Below are 23,855 nucleotides of genomic sequence, written 5' to 3' on the forward strand. Positions count from 1 at the left end.
GTGATCCATTAGGTCCAATGGAACTGGTGTTCTTATACAAAGAGGAAGAGACACCAGAGCTCTCTGCCTTGTGACGATACAGTGAGAAGGCAGCTATCTGCAACTCAGGAGGAGGATTTTCACCAGACCCATACTATACAGGCACCTTGATCTTGGACTTGCAGCCTCCAGACTGTGAGAAAAATACATTTTATTCTTTAAGCCACCCACTCACAGTATTTTGTTATGGCAGCCCAGGTTTTTAACTGCCATACCACATGCAAGGGGCTTTTCTCAGATCACAGTCAACAAACAGTAAAGCAAACTGCAAAAAAGAGTCCAAAAGAGAACACCAAGAAAGAGTAATGTTACTGAAGCCAAGAGATAAGCATTTTAAAATTGAGACTGTCAATATTAAATTGACAAGTGTAGTAAATTCGGAGTGAATTTTCAGTTAAGAAGTCATTTGTATTTTGGAGAGAGTGTTGTGTTTGCACAAAATCCAGATTGCAAAGGTTGAGTAGTGAATTGATGATGGTGGTGGGAACAGTAGAAATAATGAGTTTAAGCCCTTTTTTCAAGACATTTGGCTGTAAAAGGGAAGGCACAACTAGGACAGTGGCAAGAGAGAGAGACATCACATCTGGGGAGTATGTTAGGTTTGTTTGTTCATTTGCTTTATAATGAGAGAACTTTAAGCATTTCTATACAGTGGTACAGTGGGGGGAAAGTCGTAAAGGAGAAGTGGAAGGTTTGGAAGAGGGAGGTGGGTAAGTGATGGCTTTGGATCCCTTAGGAGGTTGGATGGCTTGAGTTCTGGAGCCTGGTTGAAGGTTACCTTTGGGAAGGATGAGGGACATCCTTCCTCCACTTTCTCAGGAAGGAGGAAGAGTGTGGTTGTTGGTCACCAGGGGTGGAGGAAACCAAAGGAGTCTGACCTAATAACCTCTCTTGGTTCTGTGGAGGTAATGTCATTTGCTGAGTAGAGGGAAGAATAGGAAGTATAAGAAAGTAATGGAAGTTTGGAATTGATTCTGTGAGATGTGAGAGAGGGAGTTGATAGGGAGCCCACAAAGAGACTGATGGGCAGTAGCAAGCAAGGGCCCTGTCGAGATGGTCTGAGACCATGCATTTGCAGAGTCTCTGCTCCACTTGGTTGGGGCTTCAACAGTAGCAATCTCTAGTATAAGTGTGGGAGTGGAGAAGATTGGTTTAGGGGAAGGACAAGCTAGCCAGAAAGCGAAGTATAGGCAAGACAGTGGGCAACGCTGGATGATCAGATCCTAGGTTTATAGTGCGTAGGAAGTGAAGCTTGGAGCATGGCTGATGGATCAGGAAGAGAATAGAGAGTGTATGGGGAGAAACTGAAATCTTGAACATATTAAGACCAAATATGATTCATTCATTCATTCATTCATTCAATAAATATTGAGCATTTATCTTCCAAACACTGTTCTCTGTGGTGTGGCAGCTTAGATCAAAACAAGGTCCCTGCCCTGCTGGAGCTGGCTTCTAGAGGGGAGGTAGATAAACATATATATACATGAAAATGTTAAAAAGAAAAATGAAGGATAAGGGGGTAGAAAGTGATGCAGATGCTATTTTAGATGATGTGAACAAGAAAAGGCTCTTGGAAGAGATGCCCTCTGAGCTGAGACTGGCATGTGGTTAAGACACAGCTGTGGGAAGAGCACCCCAGGGTATGCCAGAGCCCTGGCCCAGAACTTGCCTGAGCAGTGGCGGGGTAGCCGGGGAGCGTGAGTGAGGAGGAGAGGTAATTACCCAGGGCCTGCATGCTGCAGGGCTGCAGTAGGATCTGGGATTTTTTTCATTCAAGTGTCCTGAGAAAGCCATTGGAAGGTTTGAATCAGAGAAGTGACGTGATCTCTTTTACTTTTCTGAAGGCTCACGTTGGCTGTGCTGTGGGGTTTTGATTGGCAATGGCAGGTAAGGGATTGAGAGAGCTAGAAGGGTAGGGGATTGTAGCCTCTAAGTAGCAGACTGGAGTTTAAGATTTCAGCAGTTGAATCCTTCTGGGTGAAGGATCCCATTGCTGCTCTTTTCAGCAGGCACACCCACTCCACAATAGGCATTATTTTCAGTGGATAAAGGTCTGACCCTGACCCTTGGCTTCTGCCGCACCCTTTCCTGTTTTTAACTCTGCCCCTCACCAGCTTCATTATTCATTCTCCCATTTTGTCCCTGCCAGTCTTTCAGATGTGATGCGCCCTGTTGTCTGCCGAGCCAAGACTTCCTCTAGATTTAGATTTACAGGCCTTTTTGTCAGAGTCTGATTTTAGTCTTTGGATAACTTCCCTGGAAGCCCAGGATATAAGATAGGTGAAAGTAGGGGAAATGGAAGGCTGCGTGCTGTGTTCTGCCCTCTTAGGGCGGTTCCCTGGCTCCCTGAAGCAAAGCCCAAGCCTTTCAGTTCACCATGTGGAAGAGCCCCGCGCTGGTCTGTGGCTGCTGCCTCCCTTGTAGCATGCCATCTCCAGGATCACCTTGGGTACCCCTCTCCAGGCTCAGCCTGTGCTGCCTTAATCTGCAGGCACTTAGCTGGAGGAGGGCACTATGCACGCCCTCCGATTACAAAGTGGTGTGCAGTGCCATTCAGAGCTACCAGTAGGCGTGGTACTCTCTTCCCCATTGGTAGTTTTACTAGCTGTTACTTGATTTACTGAGCCTGCACAGCAAAACTGAATGTAGTTCTAATTATAAACCATCTTTCTCAACAAATTCTTTTATTGACTCTAATTAAATATGCTAACTTTTTTAAAAAAGAAAATAGGTATATTATAGTTTGGAATAACAATTCTGTGGACAAAACACAAGGCCAAGAAATGTCAAGTTGGTGAGGGCCATTTAGTGCTATGCCTTCAGTCTCCGGGGCCTATTTAGTCCCTCTGCTTTGCCTTAAGGATACTTTGGTAGGCCAGGTTTGAACTACCTTTTTAGGTGGTTGGATTTATAATTTCTGTATTTTTGTTTTTATGTTTAATGGAGCTATTATAACATTTTTATTCACATGGGGTACGAACTGTCTATGATATAGATTTTGAGCCTTTAGGCTTTTCTGGTTAAAGGTAAAAATATGAGTATTTTCCTCTTCTACTTGGATTTCCTTTTGACAGATGCCATTAAAGTAAACATGGCTGCATTAGAAAAAGGATTTATGAGAACCAAGTGATGGCCTAGTAAGGTCAGTACTCAAACAAAGTCATCCTGGGCCACAAAATAAGTTTGACACTATGGATTTTTTTAAAAAATAGGATATTCCTTGCATTAAAATCTATAATGTTTCTTCATGAGAGTTAAGGGTAGATTTCTGAGCACTAGGATTTTTTTTTTTTTTTTTTTTGGGTGGTTTGCCATCAGGAAATTGATTTAGCACTTGGGATTTTGTATAACACTGCCCAATTATAAGGTTAATGAAGGACTTGGTCATGTTCACTGATGCATCCTGAGCACAGCACCTGCTACATTAACACATTATAACTATTTTTTGAGTGAATGAATCATCTGTGATATAACTGTGGAAATAATACTGTCTGGTTATTGATACAGGCAGCATCAGGATTGAATGAGGGCGCCTTTCTGGGTATGCTGTCAACACTGTAGCCATGAATATATGGCCCCTTTAAATTAATAAAAATAGGAGCGGAGCTATAAACATTTTTTTTTTTTTTGAGTCTGTCAGTTGTCAAGTCTATTTAATCATATAAAAATGCCAATTCTACCAGTAAAACGGGGATAGCAACACAGACTTTGTTTATTGAGTGTAAGTAGCTCCACTAAGATTAGATGAGGTACATAGAGTGGAAGAAAATACATACATGCAAATCAGTTATCTGACAGTGGACTTGTATCCAGAATTTATAAAGAACTCTTAACAACCTGGTAATAAAAAGAACAACACAATTAAAAAATGGACAGAGGACCTGAATAGACATTTCTCCAAAGAAGATGGGTAAATCGTACATAAGCTTATGAAAAGATGCTCAACTTCATTAGTCATAGGGGTAAGCAAGTCAGAATCACAAAAGATAACACATAGTCAAAGACAGATAATAATGTGTTGGTAAGAATGTGGTGAAATTGGAATGAATGCTCATACATTGCTGGTGGGAGAAAAGGAGGCAGCCCCTTTGGAAAACAGCTTAACAGTTCTTTAAAAGCTTAAAACATAGAGTTATCATAGGTTACCCAGCAATTCCACTCCTAGGTCTATACCCAAGAGAACTCAAAACACACATCCACATAAACATTTATACGCTAATGCTCATAGCAGCATTATTCCAGATAGTTAAAACACAGAAACAATGCAAATGTCCATCTGCTGATGAATGGATAAGCAAAATGTGGTATATTAGTCACACAATCCAATGGGATATAATTTAGCATGAAAAAGGAAGTGCTGACACATGCTATAACATGGACAAATCTCAAACGTGTTAAGAAGTCAGACCCACAAATTGCCCTGTGTTGTAGGACTCCATTTATATGAAATGTCCAAAATAGGCCAATCGTAGGGGACAGAAAGTAGATTAGTGGCCAGGAAGGGTCATAGAAGGGAGATGGGGAAAGACTGCTAATGCATAGTGAGTTTCTTTTTAGGATAATGGAAATGGTCTAAAAAATTATTTGCGGTGATGGTTTTACAACTCTCTGAATGTACCAAAATCAGAGAATCATCTACGGTGAAAGGGTTAATTGCATAGTATGTGAATTATATCTCAATAGAGCTATTATAAAAAAGAATAAATTAGGTAATGTGTGGGAATATACTTTGAGCTACTTGAGAAGATATTATTGTAGTTTGACTGTGAGTCCTTTAAATAGTAGCAGGATGACTTAGATATTTTCCCTTGCTTGCAGATCTATGATTTTTATGCCATGACTCAACTTTATAAGGCTATAACTCAGCAATATAAAATATTGAAAATGTTGAAACATTAAATGAAAACTGCTTGGCTTACTGTTTTTATTTAATAGGATTTTCTGAATCTGTTAATTAGCAATAAGTAGAATGTCATTAAGGAATTAGGTTTTTGAATCATAAAATTTTAGAGCTGGAAGAAACTTTAGAAGTCATGTATTCTAGGCCCCCTCATTTTGTTTTATAAGTGTGAAAATGAGTCCTATAGGGTAACTAAGTTTAGCTAAGATGTCTTAGGTCATAGCACTGTGTAAATTCTAGAACTGAATTAGTGTTCTTTCTCTTGACTACCACTGGTTTTGGTGCTATGATGGTATTAGCACTAATAATACTAATAATACTAATAACAGCTATTTAAACATTCCCCATATCCTAGGCATTCTGTTTGGTATTTTATACATATATTTTCTTGGTTATACAGATACAGAAGTTGATTCATTTTACCTGGTGTTAGTTTCCTATCCTTCTGTAACAAATTAAGAGAAACTTCATGGCTTAAAACAACACAAACTTACTATCCTACAGTTCTGGAGGTCAGAAGCCCAAAATGGTTGTTACTGAGGTCAGAAGCCCAAAATGGGTGTTACTGAGTGTTGGCAGGACTGCATTCCTTCCTGGAGGTTTTAGGGGAGATCAGTTTTCTTGTCTTTTCCAGCTTTTAGAGGCTGCCCACATTCTGTGGCTTGTGGCACTCCCTCGATGTACAGATCAGCGGTGGTGGGACAAGTCTCACAGGCAGTCTTTTTGGTTCTGACTTTTAACGCTTCTCTCTTTCCCTTTAAGACCCTTGTGGTTCCTGTGGGTCCACCTGGGTATTCCAGGATAGTCTTCTTATTTTAAGGTCGTTTGATTAGCAACCTTAATTCCTGGTTGCCATGTAACATAACATATTCACAGGTTCCAGGGATTAGGATGTGGATATTGTTGAAGGGGATTTTATGTGCCTTCTGGTGCCTACCACATTCTGTTAAGTAAAGAAATTTAGGATCAGAGAGGTTAAGTCAGTCATCCAAAGTTGCAGGGCACCTGGGTAGCTCAGTGGGTTAAAGCCTCTGCCTTCATCTTAGGTCATGATCCCAGGGTCCTGGGATCGAGTCTCGCATTGGGCTCTATGCTCAGCGGGGAGCCTGCTTCCCTTCCTCTCTCTCTGCCTACTTGTGATCTCTGTCTGTCAAATAAATAAATGAAAATCTTAAAAAGAAAATGGTTGCAACATGAGCAATGAAAACACCAGTATTTTAACCCATGACTGTTATTTAGCATATCTTTCATGATTACATGGTGTTTTCCACAAATGCTCTTTCATCCTGGTCTGGTAAAGTAAATAGGACCCTGAGCAGTGTTCAGATAGTAAATAGCTCTTTCTTGCTAAAGTAAAATCACATTTACTTTAATGTATTAAGAGAGATTATATTAATATGGAGCAATTAAAAGCACGGTAGAGGAGTATATTTATTGATATGGAAACATGGTTATGACTCATCAAGAATTTCAGTTCAGGGGCTCCTGGGTAGCTCAGTGAGTTAAAGCCTCTGCCTTCGGCTCAGGTCATGATCTCAGGGTCCTGGGATAAAGCCCTGCATCGGGCTGTCTGCTCAGCGGGGAGCCTGCTTCCTCCTCTCTCTCTGCCCCCCTCTCTGCCTACTTGTGATCTCTGTCTGTCAAATAAATAAATTAAATCTTAAAAAAAAAAATAATTTCAGTTCATTAACCCCCTCCCCCCACTCTTTATTCATTAGTTCCCTTCTCTCATCAGTTCTTCCTTATCCAGTCCTAGCTGCCCCAATTCAAATTGCTGTCCTGCAGATTCCCTTATGCACCTCTTTGATCTCTCCCATCTGGCAAAGCCAGAGGGCTGGAGGAGCCCGACTACCTGCCTGTTGGTTTCACTTGAGTGATAAACCCTGCAGCCTCATTTGCCTGGCAGCCTTCCCGTGTGCCTCTGTTCTCTTTCACCCACAGCACACCTCCTCTATTCTTTCAGATCTTACCCAGACTGGTGTCACTTGCCACCTTAGCTGTTTATCCTGGAATGGACAACTGTTGAGCATTGCTTCCTTTCAGGAACACTCTTCTCTGGCCTTTGGCCCACCACCCTTTCCTGCATTGCCTTTTCCCATTCTGGCTGACCCTTTTCAGTCTTCTGTGTTGGTCCTTGCACTTTTACCTGAGTGCTGGAAGAGGAGCACCTCAGGGTCTCTCATTTTTCTCACTTTGCTATTTGGGTTTTAAATATGATCTATTTGAATAGTTCTCCCTTACTTATTTCTCTGGCATAGGTTTTCTCAGCCTTAGCACCTAGTAACATTTTATATAGGGTCCATTTTTGTCAGGGGGCTGTCTTGTACACTGTAGGGTGTATAGCAACAGCATCTCTGGCCTCTACCTACTAGATACCAGTAGAACCCCCTCTATCCCACAAGTGGCAACCAAAACTATGTCACACATTGCAGAGTGTCTCCTGGGGTGTCAGAATCACCCCCAGGTGAAAACCATTTAGCCGGAAGCTCTTGTCTGAAGATCTAAGAATAACACCTTTCTGGCAGCTCCATTGGAATGTCTCCTAGGCATCTCGTACTTAACATGACCAAAGTGGACTCTTGTTTTTTCTTTCTGGTACACTCTTCCTCCAGATTTCCTCATTTCATTTATGGCCTTGAAGACCATTGGAAATACTTGGCTTTTATTCTGAGTGAATTAGGGAGCTATCAGAGGGCTTGGGGCTAAGAAATGATAGATCACTGTTGAGAAGAGACTACCAATTATATATAAGGTTGAAGCAGGAAGACTTGCTAAGAAAATGCTGTGGTGGTGCAGGTAGAAAGATGGACCAGGGTGGTAATAGAGGAGATGGTAAGAAGTGGTATCTTTGGATTAAGTTTTCAATACGGATATCCCTGGGAAAAAGAGTGCACTATATTGTCATAAGATTTCATATTTTTTTTTTCATAGTGTGATTTGTTTATCAGGTATTTGCTGAAAATTTGTAGGAAACATGTTTGGGTGGATCAGAGCAAGAACAGTGTAGCTAAAGCCCAGGAACTTGTAGGGATGTTACTTGAATGACTTCAGGCCAGAAAGGGTGGTAAAGTGAGAGTCCCCATAGGTGGAGTAAGGAGGACATCCAGTAAAGCCAGGTACACTTCACAGTCTTCCTGGGGCCGACCCTATCACTGTGAAACAAGTACCCAAGGCAGGGTGGATAGAACAAACGGAAGTCAGGAGAGATACCTTGACTAGATATTGGAAGCAAGTCACCTTGGGCTATAAGCTAAAGCGAGGTAGCCATTGGCATTTGGGGTGGACATTTTTGTTGTACAAGATTGCCTTATATGTAGTGGAATACTTCAGATCTCTGGTTTCTCACTGATAGCAATGTTTGCTCCCTCATTGTGACATCTAGAATGTGCCCTTTCCCCTCCAATTTCCAAACTCCCATGGGAGTCAGAGGTGCTCAATGGCAAACCGCTTGACCAAGCCCCTCCTTTCTAATTTTAAAATTGCTTGCCATAACATCAATTCAAAAGGCTATGGCATGCCAAGCCCTCAAAGAAAATGCTGGTTGTTTCTAGTTTTGGGGATGTAGAAGGTATAGAAATGAAATGTTGCCAGCAGTACTTCAAAATTAGCACTGGTTTTAAGGGAATTTGAATTAAAAGGAATGAAGAGTTTGTATACAAATGAATTCCCTAGCTGTATTTTGGCAAAGGGAGTGGGAGTAGGATAGAAGGAGGGAGATTAATGGCTATGTGTGAATGTTTTTGTACATCATGTCTTTATCAGGTCTAGATAGTATCAAGAGCTAAATATTTTTAAAATCACACTTTAGAAAATTCAGTAGAAGATAGAATGTAGGTGCACCTGAGGGGCTTAGTTGGTTAAGCATCTGACTCTTGATTTTGGCTCAGGTCATTATCTCAGGGGCGTGAGCCTCACATGAGGCTCTGTGCACAGTGGGGAGTCAGCTTCTCTCTCTCTCCCTCTCCTGCTGCTGCTCCCCCCATGCTTGTTCTCGCTCTCTCTCTCAAATAAATAAATAAATCTTAAAAGAAGAAAATAGAATGTTACATTTATCAGATTTGGGATAACTCAGTAACTCAGTACAATAATTCAATATTGGAGCAATGAAAACCTCACTAAAGAATTGGTCAACGGTGTGAATATATGACATTTAAGACTTACTCACAATGGAAAAGTCATGTAACAGATTGGGGAAAATGCTCGTATCAAGTGTGACTAAGGGTTTATATCTGTAATACCTTAAGAGTTCTCTTAAACTTAATGAGGAAAAAAGTATCAAGACTTAGTACATAAATGGACAGAATTTTAATGAATGAGTAATACAGTTAGTAATCAAAAAGTAGGAATATGTTCATCATCATAGGTAATCAAAGAAATGCATTTTAAATCTACCTTGAGTCACCCTTTCCATTCTCTTGAAAGTACTGGAAATCAAAACAACTTCCAGTTCTGGTGAGATATTAATGAAGTGGGCACCATTCACGTTTGTTTCTTGTGCTATACTCTCAGCCACTTCCTGTCTCTGAATGTGTGTGATTTTAGGTTCTTATGCCTTGTCCATATTACATTTCTCTCCCTCTTCCTTCTGCCCTCGTGTTGACTTCTCATCCTTTGAGAGTGGCAGTCAGATGGGAGAGTCATCCCACCCCACTTAGCACTGCTGGTGAGCCATACTTGATTTACATTTAGCACGCCACTGCAGTGCAGGGTATATGGGTCAACGCCTGCCACTTGGGTAGGGGATCCTGAGGTTAGGGGTGGTCAGCTATCTCAGGGCCTGGCACACAGCAGTTGTTCAATAAATTTAGAACTAAATTAATGAAATTTGATGAATATTTTAATGAACTACAGGTATGTCAAGATGATAAAATAATGTGGTCACCAAAAGTGTAATTATGAGTGTAATTTATGGCAGAATTTTATAACTGAATACAAAATGGTATGTTTAGTGTGATTTAACCACCTTTGAAAAGTAATATGCAAAGCTGAAATGTTAATGATTTTAAATTACAGATAATAATTTTCTTTGTTACATAAAGATAACTTTTTAATCTTTATGATAAAATATGTAATTTTTCACGTAAACTGGCAGACTTATCTCTCTCTCTCCTATCAAAAGCTAAACTTTTCTTCTTGTCCAATTATCTGGTTTAACTATTAGGAAGAAGGGTAGACCTACCCAGGTTGTGGACTCACAAGGGTAGCTGCATTTATGTGACTGTGAATTAAGTCTCTAAGCATATTTAAACTTTTACTATACTTGGATTTATCTAGCTTGAAAGGTATTTATCTTTTTCATTTTATTTTCTAAATGATTCCATCTTATAGATATATGGTACTTAGTATTTATAGTTTATAAAAGCATTCGTGTTATCAGTGAGAAGTTCTACAGCTTTTGATGATGTCAGATATAAATGGTAATTGACTTCTTTTACATTTTTTGAGTATCTACCATCTGTCAGTGACTGAGATACAGAGTGCCTTCAGGGAAGTCCTTGTCTGGCAGGGAAGATAGGCAGCCACGATCATGTGATGAACATATGGTGGGGAACAGGGGGAGGAGGAAAGCAGTTATTTACCAAGAAAATTGGCAGGATAAGATGACTTTTTTTTTTCCCCCCAGTGAGTTGATTCTTGAACAGGACTTTAGAAGATGAGCAAGATTTTTGCCAAAAGGAGAAAAAAAGGAAAACATGAACAGAAAGGGGGAGGTGTGGAAGTACATGATGTGTGCAGAAGCCACTGAAAGACTTTAGAGAGTGATATGATATGATCATATTTGTATTTTGGAGAGAAAACTGAGGTCAGTATGGAGAATGAGTGTTTTGAGGAGACACAAGACGAGTGGTTCTCAGTCTTCTGCTTTTTATTTTTGCATGCTTTCCCATATGTAAGCATCCCTAGATTTAGATTGCAACATAGGTAAGATGAGTTTTATATTATGCACAGTTCTGGTCAGCCAACCATATGGCTTTTCTCAAATTCATAGCTTTATAACAGAGTGTTTCTTATGAACTTCTGGATGAGAACCAGTGGATTAGAGGAATGAGATCAACAAAGAGGTCATTGCAATGTTTCAGGCAAGAGGTGATGGGTTAAGTCAGGACAATAACAGAAATGGATGGGAAGGAATGTATATGAGACGTTTTCCTGTGTAGACTCAGTTCTTGATGTGTGGGGTAGGTAGAAAAAGGAATTAGAGATTAGTGTTTCTCAGATTTTAATATGTATATGAATTCCCCGGGGATTTTGTTAAAAGGTAAATTTTAATTTACCAGGTCTAGGGTGGGGTACAATGTTGTGTTTCTAAAAAGGTTCGAGGTGATGAACAACAAACACTGTTGGTCCATGGGCCAATCTTTAAATAACAAGAGTGAGAGCACTTGAGTATCACGTTCTAGTATTCAGATGGTAATGTCATTATCTGAAATGGAGAACATAGGAGAAATATTAGAGTGAAGTCCTTATGGGACATTCAGGTATAAAATTATGGACACCTGGAAATTTGGATTTTTAAGGCAAGAGACAAATCAGACCTAGAGATACAAATTGGGGAATTAGCATTTCATCGATTGTAGTAAAAGCCATAAAAATGAATGAAATTACCTTAGTCTAGTACCCTCTAGTTCCATCCAGGTTGTTGTAAATGGAAAGATTTCATTCTTTTTGATGGCTGAGTAATATTCCATTGTGTATCTATACTACATCTTCATCTATTCATCTGTTGATGGACTTAAACAAGTCATTCAAAGACAAATACCATATAATTTCACTCATATGTGGAATTTAAGAAACAAAACAGATGACAGGGAAAGGGAATGAAAAATAAAATAAGATGAAAACAGAGGGAGGCAAATCATAGGAGACTCTAACTTAAAAGAAATAAATTGAGGGTGGCTGGAGAAAAGATGGATGGGGAGATGGGGTAACTGGGTGATGGGTATTAAGGAGGGCACATGAAGTAATGAGCACTGGGTGTTGTATGCAACTGATGAATCACTAAATTCTTCCTCTGAAACTAATGATATAATATATGGTAATTAAATTGAATAAAATATTTAAAAATTTAAAAAACCAAAACAAACACAAAAGTGAATGACATTACCTATAGGAAAGAGATAAAGATAATATTAGAATACATACTTCTGTTTGCTAGAATTTTAATGCTCTATTTAAGTTACTTTATGCAATGGGGAAGAAATTGGATAGGTAGCCTCCTCTCTGTGAACAAATTGTAGGTATAAATTCAAGAGTGAAGAAATCTTTGGAAAACTGCTTCATCTGTTGGTAGTGACCGTAGATCAGGTTAAATATTCCATGGGTTAGGTTAAAAACAAATTGAAACACCTGGTTATGTAAATTCATTCATACAAACAAATATGTATTAAACATCTTCAAAATACCAGCTACTCATCTATGTTTAAAAGAGTAGCAAGTAAGATGTATCCTCCAAATATGGAGGCTAAGCAAAGTAATTACAGTACAGTGGAAGAAATACTGTGGTGAGGGGTTCAGCAGGGACAAGTGACTCAGTGTGGAGAGAAGGAACTGTCTTCTTGAGGAAGTATCATTTAAGCCCCAGAAGGCTGAGGGAGGGTGACCTGGAAGAGGTCGAGGAGGGTATGACAGCAGCGACTACAAGGAAAAAAGACCTTGCAGGTTGAAGGAGAGCAATTCAGAGAACGTGCAGTGTGGAGAGTAATGATGAGGTTGGAGAGGTGAACGGAGTCCGTGGCTAGGCCCACTCTCCTGGGACTTGGTAGAGGGCGGAGGGAGAAAATGGTGTATTTTCCAAAGGAAAAAGTATTATTCTTTCTGGGTGTAATTCAAACAATAGTCTTCTGTGTATAGTTTTATAAGGGTTTTATAAACTGGCCCAGTAATGGAATGACTTACAGTAGCATTGTTTCTATAGGAAAAATGTTTGGGGCTTCAAAAACTCTTAAAATTCAACTTCCAATTTTGTTTTTCACCATTTGGGGACTGGTTGGATAGACATACAGTTCTATTGCTTTTTGTTATTTGTGCTCAAATTGTATTTTCTCTAGTGTTTATCTACATGGCCACAATGTTGATTTTCCACCCCTTGATATGAATCAAAGGTATCATTCCATAGATGCAGTTGAAATGTTTTCTTTCCTTGAACAGATTCAGAAAATATATGGAAATAAAAATAGAGGGACGCCTGGGTGGCTCAGTTGGTTAAGCAGCTGCCTTCGGCTCAGGTCATGATCCCAGGGTCGTGGGATCGAGTCCCACATCAGGCTCCTTGCTCGGCGGGGAGCCTGCTTCTCCCTCTGCCTCTGCCTGCCATTCTGTCTGCCTGTGCTTGCTCTCTCCCCTCTCTCTCTGATAAATAAATAAAATCTTTAAAAAAAAAAAAAAAAAGGAAATAAAAATAGAAATATTTTAAATATATTGTTTGGTTTTCAGAGTTTCTTTCAAATTAAGGGTTCCCTCTGTAAACTATATTGTGGTGTATAGTGTTATATACCAAGAAAGTTTGAAAAATGAAACTGACCTGAAAATTGTGATAAACAGAAAGTAGATGATTTTGGTATGATTTCACTGTGGAAGTCAAATAGAATGCAGAAGCTAAACAATACAAGGACAGAATGCCTAGCTCTTAAAAATATTTTAATGGCCATGAGCTTATCACCATTATCTTCTTCATGACTATTGTTATCATTAGAAATACTAGATATTTTAAAGTAGAAAAGAGACGTTAAGGCAGTCCCTTTATAGAATAGATCTATATGAGCTTCATTTTGTCTACTAAATGAAACCTTAGTCTGAAACTCCCTCAAATTCCCATGTCTCCAGTAGGCAAAGTTAATTTCATTTACACTCATCTCAGTGAAAATGTCTTTCTGTATCAGAATGCCTTTTGGCTGGCAAGTAGTGGAAGACCCAACTAAAACTGAAAATAATAAGTAAATTTTATGATCTCATATAACTAGAAATTTGGAAGAAAGATGGTTTTATAGTTGGTTCATGTAGCAGCTCACTGCTGTCATTAAGCTCTCAGGATCTATCTTTCCATTCTAACATCCTGCATGAGTTAGCTTTTGTCCTCAGGCTTGTCCCTTGGTCTGAAGATGACAGACAGCTTTAGCTCCAAGATTTCTATCCTTAAACCCAAGCACTCAAGATTGTAAGAAAGGAACGTGTTTCTTGTCTTGAGCAGCAACAGCTGCTATCATAAAATACTATGGACTGGGTAGCTTAAACAACAAATATTTATTTTGCACAGTTCTGGAGTTTGGGAAGTCTGAGATAAAGTTGCCTGTTTCTGGCTTGAGGTCAACCACCTTTGTGCTGTTTCCTCACATGGCAAAGAGAGAGCTTTCTAGTCTCTTTCTCATTTTGTAAGAACACTTAATTTGGGGCTCCACCTTCATGAACTAATGTAACCTTAATTACCTCCCAAAAGCCCCACCTTTAAATACTATCACACTGCAGATTAGGGCTTCAACCTGTGCATTTTGTGGGGTGGGAAGCACAAAAATGCAGACCATAGCTTTTCTTTTATGTCTTTTTGTAGAGTGAAAAAAACTTAGCAGACTTCACTACCTGAATCTACATCATATAACCCATTTCTAAACCAATCCATGGCAGGGGGTATAGAAGTCCTGTGATTGGCTTAGATTAGTCAAGATTCATGGCCCTCCAACCCTCCCAGAGAAGAACTAAATCAGGATTCTGTTTTCCAGGAAGGAGAGTGGACTGGGAAGGCAGCCACTGGTGCCTGCCTTACCTCCCAAAGCCAGTTGCTCTGCCTGGGCTGTGAATCATTTTCTTCCTTTTGGAGGACTTTTTTCTGTTAATTATTTTTTGTTTAATCACCTCTTCCTCTTCTCTTAAGGCTGTATTGAAAGAAGAGTCTACATGTGCTCTCTCTTCTTATAGTGTATCCCTGAATTCTTCTGTGATCGGGATTCTGCTCCTTCAACTAATAACCTTTCTCTTCTGTCATCATCAGTGCCTACCCGATTGCTTGATTCTTTGCCGGTATTACCAGTAATGTTTGGCAAGACTAGTGGTTCTGCAGGTTTAGCAAACACCAGAATCATTTGGAGGGTGATTAAAAATACAGATTGCTGGGCTCCATCCGTAGAGTTTCTAATTCAGTAAATCTGAGCTGGGGCTTGTAGATTTGAGCTTATTTTTTGGGTACTATTGATTTTACTGATTACTGCCTTCTTCCTTAGTTTCAAAATTCCCAAAATTACCTCTCAAACCTGCCTTCTTGTTCTTCCTGTATTCTGTTCTATTGATGAATACCAGTGTCCTTTTTCTCAAGTAAGGAACTGGAGCTCACCCTGGTTTTTTTTAATTCTTTCTTATCTCCATATACAGTCAATTCATGTTTCATATTCTAAATACCCCACAAATGCATAATTTTGTCACCATCTCTATTGCCTCTCCTTGAGTTTAAGCACTTACTTCTTTTCACTTACACTACTAGAATGGTCTCTGATGTGCTCGTCCTATATTCCATCTCAGATTTTCTCTTATTTATACTTCCTATTGTTGCAGACTGATTTTTTTTTTTATGTAAATCTGATCACGTTATTCCTGAGCTCAGAATTCTTTGGGCTCCTGCATCTTCCAGATAAAATCCAGTCTTCTCCCATGCAAGCAAAGAGCTTCAGGGTAGAGTCTCTACCCACTTGTCTAGTGCTCTTTTCTGCTCTCTTCTTTACTGTATTTCAGTACTGAACTTGTCTCAATTCTGAGTTCTTTTGGGTTTTTGAGCCTTTGCTTGTTTTTTGAGCCTTTACTTGTTTTGAGTCTTTACTTGTTTGAGCCTTTACTTGTTTGAAACACTTCTCTTTCCTCCTTGACTGCTTTGGTAAGTCCTGCTTATCTTCTAAGACTTAGCTTAGGGATGCCTCTGCTATTGCCTCACTTCCCTGATACTTTTTCCTTTCTATTCCTGGGAACTAGGTGTTCCTTTTCTCTGCTACCATATAGGTATACAAATGGTACTCATTTGGCCCTTAATCATTGTTCAGTTCTGCTGTTTTATTGAGTGCTTGCTCTCTCTAGACTATAATTTCTTTAAGGACAAAGATTATACTTTTCACCTGTTTCCTAATGTAGCCCCTAACATGATAAGAAACGTTTGGAGAGTGACTGAAAGTTAAGGACCGTTTTTAGTGATAAAAACTGGCTGTAAAAATCAAATCTGAAGAATTTAGGACTGGGGAACAAATAGGGTGACAGAAATACCTTATACTTTCACTGGATTTGTTTAAGATTCTGGTAAAATTCACAGTTCTTATAGTTTTTGACTGAGTAGGGTTGGCGATTGTTGATAGATTATGGAAAAACACTTGAGTACTATTCCCATTAGGTTGACTTTTTCATTTCCTTGAGAGTTTGGATGAAATCTAGAAATAGGACTGCTGTTAAGAGTTCTTCAGCCCATTAAGAACTCTATCCAGGAAGATGAGCACAACTGATTCCAAAATTTTCTGATATATATATTTACATATATACACACACATATACATTATATACATATATGTATGTATATTTTATATATATATATACACACACACACATATATATACACTCCCTATTTCATTGCTTTTTGAGAAATCTTTTTTTTTTTAAAATTTTTTTTTTTTTTTTGGTGTTCCAAGATTCATTGTTTATGTACCACACCCAGTGCTCCATATAATACGTGAGCCTGGTGGTGAATATTAAGGAAGACTTTTTGAGAAATTTATGCAAACTTAAAAAGGGTTATATTTACTTATTTATTTAAATTATTATAAAGCTGCCATCTCTGTGATATATAAATTTTATTTTTAATATTTTAAAGGTTAGCTTATTTATCCATTTTTTTGAAAATACATATCTGCCAAAAATTTCATAGTGGTTGTATGCTCTAAGCCTGCATTGTCTGTGTGGTAGCCATCGACAACATGTGGCTATTTAAATTTGAATTAAAACTTGTTAGAATAAAATTTAATTCAGTTCCCAAATGATGGTAGCCACATTTCAGGTGCTCAATAATTGTATTGGACAAGACAGATATAGGATTAAAACAGTGAATTTGTATGCCATTTTCGACCAGATGAGCTTAACAGATACATATACAGAACATACATATTCAGGTGCACTGGAACACTCTCTAGGATAGAGCACATGTTAGGCCACAAAATTAGCCTCAAATTTAAGAAGACTGAATTCACATTGAGCCCTTTTTTTTCCAACCACAGAAGTATGAAATGAGAAATTACAAGAAGAAAACTGGGAAGAAAACACAAATACATGGAAGCTGAACAGCATGTTACTAAACAATTAGTGGGTTAATGAAGAAATCAAAGACAAATTTAAAAAATGCATGTAGACAAATGAAAATGGAAACACAACAGTACAAAATCTTTGTGACCTACCAAAAGCAGTTCTAAGAGGAAAGTTTGTAGTAATAAAGTCCTAGATAAATAAGCAAGGAAAATCTCTAATAAACAATCTAACTTTACACTTAAGGGTACTGAAAAAAACCAAAGCCCAAAATTAATAGAAGGAAGGAAATAAAGATCAGAACAGAAATAAATGAAATAGAGGTTAAAAAAGAAATAGACCCATGAAATCAAGAGCTGGTTCTTTGAAAAGATGAATAAAATTGATAAACCTTTAGCCAGATTCAACAAGAAAAAAAGAGAGGACTCAAATAAAATTAGAAATGAAAGAGGAGAAATAACTGACACCATATCAAGGTCATGACATCATGAAATAATAATAAAATATATATGTTATAATATATAATATACTATGTATTATATAAAGGATCGTAAGGACTACTATGAAAAATTATATGCCAAGAAGTTGGATAACATAGAAGAAATGGGTGAATTCCTAGAAACCTATAATCTTCCAAAACTGAATCAGAAGAAATAGAAAATTTGAACAGATTGATTACTAGTAATGAATTGGTAATCAAAAATGTACCAACAAACAAAAGTTCAGGACCAGGTGGATTCACAGGTGAGTTCTACCAAACATTTAACGAAAAGTTAATACTGATTCTTCCTAAACTATTTCAAGAAATAGAAGAAGAAGGAAAACTACCAAATTAATTTTATGAGGCCAGCCACTACCCTAATGCCAAAACTTGACAAAGACACTACAAAAAAAGAAAACTACAGGCCTGTAATCTCTGATAACCATAGATGCAAAAATCTTCAACAAAATATTAACAAACTATGTTCAGTAATATATTAAAAGGATCATTCACGATGATGATATAGGATTTATTCCTGGGATGCAGGGAGGGTTCAGTATCTGCAAATCATACAACATGATTCATCACATTAACAAGACAAAGGGTAAAAACCACATGATCATCTCAGTAAAGCATTTGACAACATTCAACATTCCTTCATGGTAAAAACTCCACAAAGAGAGGTTTAGAGGGGACATACCTCAATGTAATTAAGACTATATATGACAAACCCACAGCTAACATTATCTCAGTTGCAAAAACTGAAAGGGTTTCCTGTAAGATCAGGAGTAAGACAAGGATGTCTGCATTCACCACTTCATTCAACATATACTGGATTCCTTGCTGCAGCAATCAGACAAGAAAAAGATGTAAAAGCCATCCAAATTAGTAAGGAGGAAGTAAAATGCACCAGTTGCAGATGACACGATACTATATATAGAAAGCCCTAAAAAATTATTAGAACTGATAAAAGAATTCAGTGAAGTTGCACAATACAAATTAACATACAAAAATCTGTTGCATTTCCATACACTAATAACAAACTAGCACAAAAAGATATTAAGGGAAAAAATCCAATTTAAAATTGCAGCAAAAACAATAAGATAACTAGGAATAAATTTAACCAAAGAGAGAAAAGACCTATATTCTGAAAACTGAAAACACTGATAAAAGAAATTGAAGATGACTCAGACAAATGGAAAGGTATACCATACTCTTGGATTGGAAGAATTGATATTGTTAAAATGTCTATATTACCCAAAACAATCTACAGATTTGATGCAGTTCCTATCAAAATACCAGCAATATTTTTCACAGAATAAGAACAAACAATTATAAAATCTCCATCTCTTATAATTACAAATTTTTTTCTTCATTAAGTACTGCTGATATTTTTAGTGATTTTTTTTTTTTTGAGATTCCTTAAGTACTAAGTAATATACCAGTAGTATATAATGGTAATTAAAACAGACTTACTCCCTGTCCTCAGGGAAATTATAGTGTAATGGAGGAGGCAAGACAGACAGTGAACACATCAATAAACTATATAATTACAAAAAAAAAAATCTAAAACTTGTGTAGAACTGCTAAAGACCTCAAATAGCCAAAAACAAAACAAAACAAAACAAAAAACTTAAGAAAAATTTTTTTTTTTTTTTTAAACCAAGCTTATGATGAAGCTTTGTGTTTGGAAGTTAGAAGATGGTGGTTGTACATTATTTCACTTAGAAAATATAAAAACTCATTTTGTTTTGAAGCTAGGTGTTCAACTGGAATAGCTCTGATACCCCAGAGAATAGTTCCCTTGACATTCCTTTGTTGTTTAATTCTTTAGAACCTTAATTAATTTTTTTTTAATCCTGAGAGATTAAACAGTAGACTTGTTAAGAAAACAAAAATGAAACTGAAACCAAAAAGTTTTTTTTTTAAATCTTGAGCAAGAAGAACAAAGGTAGAAACATCAAAATCCCAGATTTCAGGGTACCTGCATGGCTGTCAGTTAAGCCTGTGCCTTCAGCTCAGGTCATGATCTCAAGGTCCTGGGATCTTGCCCTATGTAATGCTCCCTGCCTGGCAGGGAATCTGCTTCTTCCTCTTCCTTTGCCCTCCTCCCCTGCTCATGCTCTCTCTGTCTCTTAAATAAATAAATAAATAAATAAATAAAATCTTTTAAAAAAAGGAAAATACTAAGGAAAGGAAAATACATTTACAGTACTGTATTTACTTTTTAAAATCCACATTAAATGGACTTGTGCAGCTCAAACCATATTGTTCAAGGGCTAAGTGTCACTGGTTTTTTAAAAAATATAATCTGATGATCTCTCCTTTTTGACTGGGTTAGTATGTTTATGTTTAATATTATTGACATGATTGGATTTACATCTGCTCTTTTGCTTTTTGTTTTCTGTAGGCCTCATGCTTTTTAAAAAATTTCTCTTGAATTCTTCTGAATTTAAGTGAATTCTTTTGAATTAAGTGAATATTTTCCACTCTGATATTTTGAGTCCCTTAATCATTTTTAAATTATACAACTTGAGTTTTCTTAGTGTTTGCTCTAGGTTTTAAAATACGCATTTTAACTTAGAAGAATCTACTTCTCATTTTTACTTAAATTCAGCAAAATAAACTTTTCTCCTGTATAGCTCCATTTTTCTCTTTCCCCACTTTTTGCTACCATTATTATATGTATTATGTCTTTGTGTTGTAAAAACCCAACCATATATTGTTATAATTTTTATTTTATGTAATTTCATGTCTTTTATTATTTATTTATTTATTTATTTTCTTATTTGAGAGAGAGAGAGCACACAAGTGAGGAGAGGTGCACAGGGGGAGGAAAAGGGACAGGCACACTCCCAGCCGAGAATGGAACCTGCCAAAATGAGCTCGATTCCAGGATCCTGAGATCATGATCTGAGCAGAATTCAGATGCTTAACTGACTGAGCCACCCAAGTGCCCCTAATCTTATGTCTTTCAAAGAAGCTGAGAGAATAAAGGAGAACAAATACATATTTATAGAGTTGATTATATTAGCCTTTCTATTTTGTATTCTCCTCTTAGATTTCTGTGGATTTGAGTTTCCATTTGTTGTTATTTCCTTACCCCAATACAGCTTTCCTCTCATTTGCTTTATCTATGTTGTTATTGCAAATATATAAAATTTATGTTATTAGGTCATCAGTACATTTGTATATGTATTGTTTTATTGGATTACTTTCTAAATCAGTTAAGAAAAAGGAATTAACTGAGTTTTCTTTTTTTTAATTTTTTTTTAAAGATTTTTATTTTTTTATTTATTTGACAGAGATCACAAGTAGGCAGAGAGGCAGGCAGAGAGAGAGGGGAAGGGAAACAAACTCCCCGCTGAGCAGAGAGCCCGATGCGGGCTCGATCCCAGGACCCTGGGATCATGACCTCAGCTGAAGGCAGAGGCTTAACCCACTGAGCCACACAGGTGCCCCTTAACTGAGTTTTCTGTTTGATGTATCTCCTTACACCAGTAGAAAGCGGACATCATTTAAGTGTGAATTTCTTCTGTTAACAGAACCAGGAAAGTAACAGCTGTCCCTTAACTTTGATTGTATAAACAAGATAAATTTTAATTAGAATTGAGAGATAAATTTAAAGAATAGTCATTTGATCTAAATGAAAAGTCATGCTTTATAGAGTAATACGTAAAACCTCTCCATCTGTTTTTCTTAAATTGGTCTTTGAGCTAGTCATAAGCAGTGGCAGCAGCATTCAGTACTTCCACCTCCATCCGAGACTGAAGGAGTTAATTATCTCTAGCTAGTCCTATCTGAGTGAGCTTTTTTTTTTTTTCTTCCCCCTGCCAGTGGCTTTGAGTATTGTCTTTGAGAATGAGGTATCAGCTACAGCACATCAAAAGAGATGGGTTACTGCTCAGGGTCTTTCAGATTTAACCATGTTAGATTGGTAGCTGGGTTCCCTGCACTGCATCTCATACTGCTTGACAAGATAATGGCAGAGCCTAAAAGTGAAAATTCAGGCTTATTAATACTGCTACCATTAACAACAACAAAAAAAGGGCACCAGAATAAGAAAAATACAAGAGAAATAATAAATTTAGTGGGACACTGTGACAACAGGCATAAGCTGGTACTGTCTCAGGCAAACTGACACATGCGGACACTTAACTGGACATGTATTTTTTCAAAAGCCTCCTAACTCCAAACTCTGGATTACTATTGTTCCATCAAAAGGCTATGCCCTCAATATGATTCACTTGTTTGTGACTATTCAGTAATTTCTACCGCAATTATGTACATGGAAAAGAATGTGAAGAATTCTTCCTAGTCAGTTTCATTCATTTGGCATTTCTTTTTTTTTTTTTGTAGAACATTTTCTGTTCATCTCAAAACTTTTATTAAATTTTGCATGCCTTCACTTTTAAACTAAAGACATGTAACAGATTTCCCAAATTATTCTCCCTTAAATTAGTTCCTTTGTTATCTTAAAAAAGAATACAGTAATTAAAAATGAAATTTGGGAATGAAAGGAAGGCAGTTTCTTTATGTTTATTAAAAATGGGTTATTTGAATATGAGTATAATAATACTTTACATTCTATTACAGAATTAATTAAAAGGATTTACTGTATATCTATGGCTCTTTACCAGAACCTTGGGAGACAGGTAAGTGACAAGTATTTTTTGCAGAGATATCTCTGACACATTAAATAATTTGATCTCATAGGTTCCTGACAAAGTGACTTACCTCTTTTTCTCTTCAGTAAAACATTAGTAGAAATATATATTTATATGAGTCTTAATGGACCATTTCTATAGGATCTGAAAAGTCATATTTCCAGGGAGGGAAGAGTTATTTTCTGTCATATTTATAAGGAAGACATTTAATAAGACACACAAGTTTGGCACATTCCAGAACTTAAAGCACTGTAAACAAATAAATTAAATAAATAAAATCAGTAAATGCTATGTGGTATCTGGATTATATCTTGCAACTGCAAAAAGCCATTAGTGGAAAAGCAGGTGAAATACAGATAAAATGTGCAGCTTAATTAGTATCAGTAAAACAAGATTAATTCCTTTGTCTTGCCAAAACCATGATTATGTAAGATGTTAAAATTGAGTGAGGGGTATACAGGAGCTCTATGGTATCCTTGCAACTTTTTTGTAAATCTAAAATTTAAATTTATAATAAATAATATCTATAAAAAATATTATAAATATATATATTTATAAATAAATATATGATAAGTATAATAATCTAAAATTATTCCCAAATAAAAATTCACTTAAAACAGTTGATTTATTTGAAAATTATAGTTTAGAAGTAGCTTTTCTCTGTAATTGTTTGAAAAATCAAAATTGTTGCCTTTTATTTTTTTATTTTATATTTTTTACATTTTAAATTTTTTATTTTTTATAAACATATAATATATTTTTATCCCCAGGGGTACAGGTCTGTGAATCGTCAGGTTTACACGCTTCACAGCACTCACCAAAGCATATACCCTCCCCAGTGTCCATAACCCCACCCCCTTCTCCCAACCCCCACTCCCCCCAGCAACCCTCAGTTTGTTTTGTGAGATTAAGAGTCACTTATGGTTTTTCTCCCTCCCAATCCCATCTTGTTTCATTGATTCTTCTCCTACCCACTTAAGCCCCCATGTTGCATCACCACTTCCACATATCAGGGAGATCATATGATAGTTGTCTTTCTCCGCTTGACTTATTTCGCTAAGCATGATACACTCTAGTTCCATCCACATTGTCGCAAATGGCAAGATTTCATTTCTTTTGATGGCTGCACAGTATTCCATTGTGTATATATACCACATCTTCTTTATCCATTCATCTGTTGATGGACATCTAGGTTCTTTCCTTAGTTTGGCTATTGTGGACATTGCTGCTATAAACATTCGGGTGCACGTGCCCCTTCGGATCACTACGTTTGTGTCTGTAGGGTAAATACCCAGTAGTGCAATTGCTGGGTCATAGGGCAGTTCTATTTTCAACATTTTGAGGAACCTCCATGCTGTTTTCCAGAGTGGTTGCACCAGCTTGCATTCCCACCAACAGTGTAGGAGGGTTCCCCTTTCTCCGCATCCTCGCCAGCATCTGTCATTTCCTGACTTGTTGAGTTTAGCCATTCTGACTGGTGTGAGGTGATATCTCATTGTGGTTTTGATTT

At 37.4% G+C, this 23,855-nt stretch overlaps 1 protein-coding gene across 10 annotated transcripts in view; it reads left to right on the plus strand.

Moving 5' to 3' along the window:
- ZNF438 (zinc finger protein 438) overlaps positions 1-23,855 on the plus strand; it is a 178,762-nt gene that overhangs the window by 13,808 nt on the left and 141,099 nt on the right. For 6 of the 10 annotated variants that reach the window (XM_032349365.1, XM_032349363.1, XM_032349368.1 and 3 more), the window contains one exon: positions 22,275-22,333. The exons of 3 other annotated variants lie outside the window; for them this stretch is intronic. The gene's annotated coding sequence lies outside the window, so the exon portion shown is untranslated. Of the gene's footprint in view, positions 1-22,274; positions 22,334-23,855 lie in introns of those variants that run through there. One more of the 10 variants, XM_032349374.1, reaches the window with a different exon arrangement.

The sequence above is a fragment of the Mustela erminea genome, chromosome 6, assembly GCF_009829155.1.
Source record: "Mustela erminea isolate mMusErm1 chromosome 6, mMusErm1.Pri, whole genome shotgun sequence".
Classification (NCBI taxonomy): Eukaryota; Metazoa; Chordata; class Mammalia; order Carnivora; family Mustelidae; genus Mustela; species Mustela erminea.